Source organism: Leptopilina heterotoma, unplaced genomic scaffold (assembly GCF_015476425.1).
Source record: "Leptopilina heterotoma isolate Lh14 unplaced genomic scaffold, ASM1547642v1 Lhet_97, whole genome shotgun sequence".
In the NCBI taxonomy this organism is placed as follows: Eukaryota; Metazoa; Arthropoda; class Insecta; order Hymenoptera; family Figitidae; genus Leptopilina; species Leptopilina heterotoma.
The window spans coordinates 2049603-2059885 of NW_025111203.1; positions in this window are offsets into that span (position 1 = coordinate 2049603).

Here is a 10283-nt window from a genome sequence, read left to right on the forward strand (position 1 = left end):
ATTATTATTCGTAAAATATAGGAAAACCTTAATATCGACATTTAATTTTATTTTCTCTCTCTATCGTGTAATCATTGTATTATTTAAAGATATTGTAAAATTATTATTATAAATATGTTAGGATGGTTTTGTTTTAATTAAAAGCCTCGTGTGTAAGAATAGTAATATAGGAATTAATATTTATTGACAACAAAGGTGGCTTGTGCTCAGTTTTAATATACACTTAAGAATTTGGTTAGCCGATACTATACAACGTTCACTTTAAAGTCCTCGATTACGACCCAACTTGGTCTCTATTCTCGCAATTCACACTCAACAACAAATACAATTACTATTACAAATTACGGCACGATAGCCCTTCTGCTTTACAGATACTTTTTGCGCGACGTCTCGCTTGCTAGTCTACACTGTAAAAAAATCTGGTGTAAATTTACTATGTCCGACGTTGGAAAGTTTGGTCACTATGTCCGACGTGGTATTTTTACACGCCGACTGTAATCTACATAACCTGCAAATATTTTTTGAAATAATATTTTCAGTCGTAACTTTTTGTATTTATGAAATATAGCCCAAAACTTTTTGTAATATTATTATTTACTTATAAATTAGCATATACTTTCTATAAATGTACATTATATACACTTTTTTAGAGTTATTTATAAAAACTTGAAAATTTTTTGAAAATCTTAAAGGAATAAGAAAATTACATTCGCCATGTAATTGTACAGATCGTGCGACGTAATATTACGTCAAAGTGTAGAAATACACGCAATGTAAAAATACCACGTCGGACATAGTGATCAAATTTTCCTACGTCGGACGTAGTAAATTTACACAAAACTATTAAATTACATAGTCGTATAATGTAAAATTATTAAAAATAGTAAAACTACTTTTGGAACGAAATAAATTTACTACGTACAACCTATAATTTTGATGTGTGAAATTACAAGTTTCGTGTTATTTTACACCAGATTTTTTTACAGTGTATCTAAAGGTGCTTCTATACCTCTGGTGGATTGGTCAAGCAATCGGCTCGATGAATTTTCACGGTCGGAAAATGTACTTTCATGGCGGATATTTTTGAATAAGTAAATGTTGAAAAGGTTTTTACTTGAAAATTTATTTAAAAAAATGATTTTATCATAGAAATTCTTTTGAAATTTATGTTAAAAAACATGTTTTATTTTAAAAGTTATCAAATTTTAATTCAAAATGTTTTAATTTTCCAAAGAACACTGTAAAAAAATCTGGTGTAAAATAACACGAAACTTGTAATTTCACACATCAAAATTATAGGTTGTACGTAGTAAATTTATTTCGTTCCAAAAGTAGTTTTACTATTTTAATAATTTTACATTATACGACTATGTAATTTAATAGTTTTGTGTAAATTTACTACGTCCGACGTAGGAAAATTTGATCACTATGTCCGACGTGGTATTTTTACATTGCGTGTATTTCTACACTTTGACGTAATATTACGTCGCACGATCTGTACAATTACATGGCGAATGTAATTTTCTTATTCCTTTAAGATTTTCAAAAAATTTTCAAGTTTTTATAAATAACTCTAAAAAAGTGTATATAATGTACATTTATAGAAAGTATATGCTAATTTATAAGTAAATAATAATATTACAAAAAGTTTTGGGCTATATTTCATAAATACAAAAAGTTACGACTGAATATATTATTTCAAAAAATATTTGCAGGTTATGTAGATTACAGTCGGCGTGTAAAAATACCACGTCGGACATAGTGACCAAACTTTCCAACGTCGGACATAGTAAATTTACACCAGATTTTTTTACAGTGAAGTGTAAAAAGCCTAATGTTTTTGAAATGCTAGTACAGACGGTACAGACTGTTTGTTATGAATGTACATAACCTAGCGTTGTGTTGTCTGTTCATTATTATTTAATATAATAATAATAAAATCATTAAATTTAGAATATAATATCACAAGCACGACAACACAACGCTAGGTTATGTACATTCATAACAAACAGTCTGTACCGTCTGTACTAGCATTTCAAAAACATTAGGCTTTTTACACTTCTTTGGAAAATTAAAACATTTTGAATTAAAATTTGATAACTTTTGAAATAAAACATGTTTTTTAACATAAATTTCAAAAAAATTTCTATGATAAAATCATTTTTTTAAATAAATTTTCAAGTAAAAACCTTTTCAACATTTACTTATTCAAAAATACCCGCCATGAAAGTACATTTTCCGACCGTGAAAATTCATCGAGCCGATTGCTTGACCAATCCACCAGAGGTATAGAAGCACCTTTAGACATTCTGATTCTCTCGTCCACACATGACTACCAACTTATACTTTTAAAACTCACTAATGACACCACAGTGCCGGCAACCAATTAACTCAAAGAACTATTTAAAATATGGATAACAAATAATTATATAAAACTGTAATTAGATTTAATATTAATTTAAGTTTATTATTATTAGGGTTGTGCAAAAAGCTCGAGGCTCGATCGAGCTTTTTCGAGCTTTTCATTTTTCGAGCCGAGCCGAGCATAATCAGTTCGAGCCGAGCCGAGCTGTGTAAAAAGCTCGAATAGTTTTGAGTACTCGAGTTAATTCGAGTACTCGAATTTTTAGAGCACTCGAGGGAATTCGAGTACTCGATACATCGAGCCGGCTTGGGCTCGGCGCGGCTCGGCTCGAAAAAATCTCGGCTCGGCTCGACTTTTCGAGCTTTTTGCACATCTCTAATTATTATTATTAGTGTTTAATAAATTAAGGAATATGCATTAAATATTTTACTTATAATTTAAAAATGAAACGAAATTATGATTATGAAATACTGAATTTGTACTTCTTATTATTGATAAGAAAAACTGTGAAATTATATTGTAAATCTTCGTATGACGGTTATTTTATTGCGCAGTTAAAAACTGCGCAGTAGAATATATGATAATAAGGAGTCATTTGTAGGATGCGTAATAATTTAACCTTGAGATCTGTTAAATGCGTAATAATTTAACCTTGACACGTGTCATTATTTTGGGCATTTGGTAAATGCGCAATAACTTGACCTTGAATATTCAACGCTTATTGGTCGAATGCCACGTCATCAGCGCTGTGATTGGTTAAACAAAGAGGAGAGGGTAAACCTCCCCCCTTTTAGTTAGGTATATAAAGAGAGCGCCTGAGACCCAAAGCAACTTCTTGACAGCGCATGCGCATCATAGGAATCGGGACTTACAAATTTCAGTTGGCTGCCACATCCAACTCGTTGGAAACCGTATCCAACTAAATAGATATAATGACTAATCATAAGTATAAATTTAAAATTGTCACTGGAACCAACGCCGTTTGTTTATATATGATTTTACATAGATATAACAGCTAATTTCCTTCTATCCAATAAAAATTGGATCTATTATCCAACCTTTTTTTTGCGTGTACATGAACCCGTACAAGATCATATACATTTTCTTGTACAAGTTCCAATACAAGAACTTGTTTTAAAACCTTGTACAAGAAATTGTACATTTTCTTGTACAAGTTCAGCAGCTGAACGTGTGTATTTTCTTTTAAAAGATCTTATACAGGGATTTTCAGTAGGGTTGTTGGAGGAATCTTACATACTAATAACTTAAAGTATTTGTCGTTCACCTAATTTTGAAAAGTTTAATTTTATAAACACTTTTTCTTACGAAGAATAAAACTTTAAAACTTGCACTGCAAAAACTGCTATCTCATTCGTGTCTTAAAATGAGTTGCTTTAAGTGTTTAAACCATTGAGATACAAAATCTGTTTTATATTGAGACATTTAATTTCATCTCGTGTCTCATTTTAAGACATTAAAGGTAACTCAATGCGTATAAGACACGTAAAACGTCTTCTTAGTGTGAAACGGATACTTAAAATTAGTCTTAAAATGAGACACATATCTGTTTCAAATATGTGGACTAAGACATCTTACACGGAAAAAAAAAGTTCACGAATCTCTCGTGAACTAGTATATCACTTTTGGATGGGACACAAAATTCTTGAAAATCAACAAACACAGTTCGTCAAAATTTCATCAACTCCTTCACTAGAAACATAGTACGGTTTCCGAACTTTTCGTCAAAGTTAACGAAAAATTCGTGAACTTTTAAAAAATGCTAAAAACAAGAAAAAATAATTTCCAGACACTACTTTTTTATAGTATTTCACTTTATTTGATAACTTGACGCCTATTACGCACCCAACTACACAGAATACACAATTTTATCGCCACGGCTAAATCTAGATACACTGTCCTTCGACAAACGAAACGATTAGCTTTGTCTGCTGTAAAACTCAGGACCGTGCAAAGTAGAAAAAGTCCCTTATCGTAACTTTTAATTCATTTTATGAATTATTTGTTTCACAAAGGAAATTAGCAAACAAAAATATTCACTAAGTAATAAAAAACACTGATTCTAAATAATAACTTTCATCAAAGAATTTTCCCGAATGTAAACACCGATGACACCGACTGAATGATGAATGCTTGATCAGCCATATTTGATGCGCATTACGAACTGCGCATACTACTGACACTCGCGAGTTCACGATTTTTTCGTGAACTTGTACCTCTACTTTTGACGAACTACTCTTCATTAACACAGTTCATCAAAAATTCATTAACTTTGTTTCAGTTTTTCGTTGACGTTCGCCATTTCTAATCAAAAGTGAATGAAAATTTTGAAATTTTGTGTCCCATCCAAAAGTGATATACTAGTTCACGAGAGATTCGTGAACTTTTTTTTCCGTGTATGTGTTTCAAATATGGGACAAAACGTCTCAAAATGAGACACTTGTTTTTGCAGTGTGCTTAAAACTATTGACAGCATTATAGTGACAGATTTTACATCCAGAAAGTGTGTATCATATAAAAAAGCTTCAACAGAATAAAACTTCACTTTTACACCAAAAATCGCAACACTGTCAACTCAGCTGTTTGAAATATCGCAGTGTCTCGCCCCTATGGGGATCATTATATGTAAAGCTAATCTCAGATGGCAGCACCATAGCAAGATTTGTCTAGCGCTTAATTTTTGATTTCGCGAAAAGTCATATTTGTTTTACAAACAAATGGGCGAAGTAAATAAATACTTTTTTTGGAACTGTGAAAAGTTAAAAATTGAATTACTTGGGTGAGGAATTTGTGTCACAAGAAAAAAGACGGTTTTGCAAGTCACAGTATCGTAAAAGTATAGATAAAAAAAATTGAGGTTATGTTGCCTGTTATTAAAAATATTGTAAACACATTTTAATTTTGAATCTCTCAACATCTTTAAATAGTTTTCCGTACTTTATTATAACCAATATTTCTGATCTAATGATTTTATTCTTCATTTACATGAACAAAAACCATTTATATTGTTTAATTAATATTATGCAACAAATCACATTTAAAATTTTGCGCCATAAAATCTTATAGTAGTGCTGCACTCTACTGGTCAAGTTTGGCTGTGAGGATCCCCATTGAAAATCCCCATATGGGAAACCACATGGGATCCTACACTGTAAAAAAATCTGGTGTAAATTTACTATGTCCGACGTTGGAAAGTTTGGTCACTATGTCCGACGTGGTATTTTTACACGCCGACTGTAATCTACATAACCTGCAAATATTTTTTGAAATAATATTTTCAGTCGTAACTTTTTGTATTTATGAAATATAGCCCAAAACTTTTTGTAATATTATTATTTACTTATAAATTAGCATATACTTTCTATAAATGTACATTATATACACTTTTTTAGAGTTATTTATAAAAACTTGAAAATTTTTTGAAAATCTTAAAGGAATAAGAAAATTACATTCGCCATGTAATTGTACAGATCGTGCGACGTAATATTACGTCAAAGTGTAGAAATACACGCAATGTAAAAATACCACGTCGGACATAGTGATCAAATTTTCCTACGTCGGACGTAGTAAATTTACACAAAACTATTAAATTACATAGTCGTATAATGTAAAATTATTAAAAATAGTAAAATTACTTTTGGAACGAAATAAATTTACTACGTACAACCTATAATTTTGATGTGTGAAATTACAAGTTTTGTGTTATTTTACACCAGATTTTTTTCCTACGTGAAATCTTGCATGAAATCCTATGTCAATTCCCATATAAAATCCTATGTGAAATCCCTTGTAAAATTCCAAGTGGATTCCCATGTAGGGATATTCAATAAGGCGGATAATATTTTTCACATGGGATTTGGTTTAGGATTTGACATGGGAAAATAATTATAAATAAATGATACTGTTTTTCACTTGGGGATTGACTTGAGAAAATAATTATAAATAAATGATACTGTTTTTCACATGGGATTCGGTTTAGGATTTGACTGGGAAAAACATGTGGGATTTGATATGGTTTTATGCATAGATGAACTGTTCAAATTCCCCATGTCTATTCCTAACTAAAATCCTGTCTCAATTTCCCATATGGTTTGACATGGGAAACCACATGGTAAACCACGTGGTTTCCTTCATGGAAGTAGGGTTTTACATTGTTTTTGACATAGGATCCCATGTGGTTTCCCATATGAGGATTTTCAATAGGGGCTATACCCGCTGTCCCGCCACTGCCGACAATGCCCTACTTTATATTATATACACCCATCAACTCGTGTTGATATAAGGAATAACAATTCTGATTAATATTAGTTAAAAAAAATCGAATGTCGAATGCCCAAAACTTCGAATTGTTAATACGTCGAATGCTTAAATCATCGAATCCCTATATTAAAGAACCAGTTGAGACCAGTAGAAATTGAACATGGATCTACTGGTGTCAACTTGCTTTCCAAATTGAAAAACTTTTCCGTGTAGCAATTCTACTGGTTTTAACTTGGAAATCCTATTTATGTAACTAAAACGGATATCCAAGATAAAATTGAAATGGTTCTATCTTGGATTGTCCTCTTCAATTTTTGTTTCGACTTGTTTTAACATGGATTTCCAATGTTATCATTTCTACTTGTATTTCCAAGTTCGCACGTACTACAAGTATCAGCTTGCATTTCCAAATATAAAAATTAAGTTCAAGTATCTACTTGGTTCAATTTGGATTCTCGAATACTACATTTCACTTGTCCTGTCAAATTAAAAATCAACAAGCTTGAGTTTGGAATTTCCAACTCCAAATTTATATAGCACAGTGAAGGATTAATGTCATCTTGGTTTAATTTGAATCGGGGATGCATTCTATTTGGAATTTCAAGTTCAAATTTAAAGAGTTTGATTAATCGCGAATTGGAAATCATTAAATTGTCATTTACTCCAATTGTTATTTTTGCAAAGAATTATTATTGCAAATTTACATTTTTACAAATATTTATATTAGTTTACTGTTATTTTGCAAATTTGTTATTTTTGCAAACTTGCATTCTTCGCAATTGAAAGTTTTACAAATTGTTAGATATACTTTTGCTAATTGTTATTTTTTGCGAAACTGCTTTCCCAGGTGCGATTTTTTGGTCGGCCCATAGTTGGGCCAACTTTTACAAAGTCGGTCCAACTTCTCGTGCCAGAGGTTGGGCCAACCATACAGATGATAACGGCGACCGTCTAATGGCGACGATGGTTGGCCCGACAACTCATAAGGAAGTTGGCCCAACTTACAATGCATATGTTGTGCCAACTATACATTTCAATGGTTGGTCCAAATACTGACGCCAAAGTTGGCACAACTTTAGATGCGTAAGTTGGGCCAACCACAATTTTCAAAGTTTGGCCAACTTCAACAGCCAAAGGTAAAAAATTATTAAAAAACTACATTATTTAAACAATTAACACGTTATTATTAGCGGGAACATCAGATATAACCTTTACCTATTATTATTAAACACAATCTCATACATACATTTTCGAAAATATCTATCGCTCGCTGGGATCGAACCCCTAACCTAACGCACCGAAGACTTATACACTGACCACTACGCTACGCTCACATGGGAGTGCATAACGCAAAATGTATATTTAAGCTGCAACAGTTGGGTCAACCGTGGCCCAGAGTTCGGCCAACCAAGAAAGTTTAAGTCATTTAAACCGCATTTGACAAAGTTTTGCCAACCGTTGGGCCAACCGTGGCCCAGAGTTCGGCCAACCAAGAAAGTTTAAGTCATTTAAACCGCATTTGACAAAGTTTTGCCAACCGTTGGGCCAACCGTGGCCCAGAGTTCGGCCAACCAAGAAAGTTTAATGCATTTAAACCGCATTTGACAAAGTTTTGCCAACCGTTGGGCCAACCGTGGCCCAGAGTTCGGCCAACCAAGAAAAATCAAGTCAATTAAACTGCGTTTCACAAAGTTTTGCCCACCGTCGGGCCAACCGTGGCCCAAAGTTTGGCCAACCAAGAAAGTTTAAGTCAATTAAACTGTGTTTCACATAGTTTTGCCCACCGTCGGGCCAACCGTGGCCCAAAGTTCGGCCGACCAAGAAAGTTTAAGTCAATGAAACTGCGTTTCTAGAGTTTTGCCAACCGTTGGGCCAACCGTGGCCCAGAGTTCGGACAACCAAGAAAGTTTAAGTCAATTAAACTGTGTTTCACAAAGTTTTGCCCACCGTCGGGCCAACCGTGGCCCAAAGTTCGGCCGACCAAGAAAGTTTAAGTCAATGAAACTGCGTTTCTAGAGTTTTGCCAACCGTTGGGCCAACCGTGGCCCAGAGTTCGGACAACCAAGAAAGTTTAAGTCAATTAAACTGTGTTTCACAAAGTTTTGCCCACCGTCGGGCCAACCGTGGCCCAAAGTTCGGCCAACCAAGAAAAATCAAGTCAATTAAACTGTGTTTCACATAGTTTTGCCAACCGTGGCCCAGAGTTCGGCCAACCAAGAAAGTTTAAGTCATTTAAACTGCGTTTCTAGAGTTTTGCCAACCGTTGGGCCAACCGTTGCCCAGAGTTCGGCCAACCAAGAAAAATCAAGTCAATTAAACTGCGTTTCACAGAGTTTTGCCAACCGTTGGGCCAACCGTGGCCCAGAATTCGGCCAACCAAGAGAGTTTAAGTCATTTAAACTGCGTTTCTAGAGTTTTGCCAACCGTTGGGCCAACCGTTGCCCAGAGTTCGGCCAACCAAGAAAAATCAAGTCAATTAAACTGCGTTTCACAGAGTTTTGCCAACCGTTGGGCCAACCGTGGCCCAGAGTTCGGCCAACCAATAAAGTTTAAGTCAATTAAACTGCGTTTCACATAGTTTTGCCCACCGTCGGGCCAACCGTGGCCCAGAGTTCGGCCAACCAAGAAAAATCAAGTCAATTAAACTGTGTTTCACATAGTTCTGCCAACCGTGGCCCAGAGTTCGGCCAACCAAGAAAGTTTAAGTCAATTAAACTGCGTTTCACATAGTTTTGCCAACCGTCGGGCCAACCGTGGCCCAGAGTTCGGCCAACCGAAACTGAAAGTCTTTTAAACTACGTTTGGATAAGTTGTGCCAACCTTTGTCGCCAAAGTTGGCCCGACGGTTGGTTAAACTCTGCATTTAATGGTTGGCTTGCAAAGTCGGGCCAACTGTGGGCACAAGTACTTGCCAAAGTTGGGCAAACTCTGGCAACCAAAACTTTGCTTGCCAAAGTTAGGCCAACCTTGGGCCAACCTTCAAACTCTGGCGGCCAACCTAAATTCGCACCTGGGTTGTTGTGTATCATTATTTTTGCTAATTGTTGTTTTGCTAATTTTATTTTTGCGAATTTGCATTTCTCGAATTGATATTTTTATGAATTTGTTACTGTTGCTATTTGTAATTTTGTGAATTTTGAAATTTTATAAAAATTTGTAGTTCACAACAAAACAATAAAACACTTTTAACCGTTTTTTTGAAATTTTAAATTTTTGTTATATTTTTTACATTAACAAAATATTACAAAATTTAAAAAAAATTAATAACTCAAAAGCCTCAAAAGCCGTTTACAATAAATTAATGAAACTTACACTATTTACACAACATTGTTTACACTCTTTTAATAGAAAATATTTGCATGATTGTAAATTTAAAAATTCCGTATTTTTAATAACAATTTTATAAACAATTTTAATTATTTATGTGTTCGACCGCTCCTGTTGCAATGAAACTCATAGGAAGTATACTCAGTAGTCTCTTCTTGAAACCCCTAAAAAAAAATTTTGGTATTCATAAAAGTTTTAACATTTTAGAAAATCAATGAAATTTTTTTAACACAGTTGAGCTGGTCTGGCATAGTCATTTTGGGAATTTTAATTTTTACGAATTTTCAGTTTTTTATTTCGCTTAATGTTATTT